This window comes from Hemitrygon akajei, chromosome 9, assembly GCF_048418815.1.
Source record: "Hemitrygon akajei chromosome 9, sHemAka1.3, whole genome shotgun sequence".
NCBI classification, from domain to species: Eukaryota; Metazoa; Chordata; class Chondrichthyes; order Myliobatiformes; family Dasyatidae; genus Hemitrygon; species Hemitrygon akajei.
In genome coordinates, this window is record NC_133132.1 from 112,563,718 (window position 1) to 112,564,745 (window position 1,028).

A 1,028-nucleotide genomic window follows, 5' to 3' on the forward strand; every position below is an offset into this window, starting at 1 on the left:
TCATAGGACTTGCACACTATGTGGCCTTGCCTGTGACACTTTCTGCAAATTTTGTATTTGAACCAACAGTCACTTGCATTGTGGGAGGATTTGCCATATTGAGCACATAAAGCATTTTGTACCATTCAGGGACATTTTGTGTGTTTCACATTCTAAACACGTTTTTTTCTGTAGTTCTGAGACATCCTTTGCTGCTGTCTCAATTGATATTGCAATGGTCACTGTCTGTTTAAGGTTAGGTCTCTTTCTGATGGTAGCCTATTTTGAGTGCTTTGACTAAGCATGCCATCTAGAAGCCTATCCCTTAATGCATCAGAAAATCCACCTCCGTGCTCGCTTCGGCAGCACATATACTAAAATTGGAATGATACAGAGAAGATTAGAATGGCCCCTGCGCAAGGATGACACGCAAATTCGTGAAACGTTCCATATTTTTAAATAAATAAATAAATAAATAAATAGAAAAGAAAGAAAATCCACCTCCAAAGTCACAGTATTGGGAACATTTGTACAGTTCCGCAATGGATTTAGAAATGCTTTCATCCTTTGACTGGTTCCCTTTGTGAAATTTAAGTCTCTCAGCTATTATGAGCAGTTTGGGCTCAAGTGATATTGAAAAATTTCAACAATTTCATTGAACGTCTTGCTTGCTGGCTTTTCAGGAGTTCTAAGTTGTGTAAAAGACTGTACATTTTAGCACGCATTAAGCTAAGAATTGTGGAGACTTTTCTTTCCCTCATCCATGTTATTAGCATTGCAATACAGTTCATTCATCTTGTTATATGCTTCCCAGCCCTCATTAGTACTATCAAGTTCATCAACTTTCCCAACCAAGGGCATCATCATGTAATTCTCACTTTAGCTTTGCTGTGTTACATACCCCGTAACTGGGTCACTTACCAGCAAAAATAGAGAGGTCCGTTGAAGTCTGATGGTACTATTTTTAACCGTATTTATTGATAAAAATACACAAAAAAATAATATCGATGCAAACATACAGATAATATACGTCATCAATACTAAATCTA

At 37.2% G+C, this 1,028-nt stretch overlaps 1 non-coding gene across 1 annotated transcript; it reads left to right on the forward strand.

The window, feature by feature from the left end:
• The first annotated feature begins 329 nt into the window (after nucleotides 1-329).
• LOC140733832 (U6 spliceosomal RNA) lies at nucleotides 330-436 on the forward strand. The gene has a single exon (XR_012100387.1). It is a non-coding gene; the product is annotated as a U6 spliceosomal RNA (small nuclear RNA).
• Nucleotides 437-1,028: the final 592 nt, after the last annotated feature.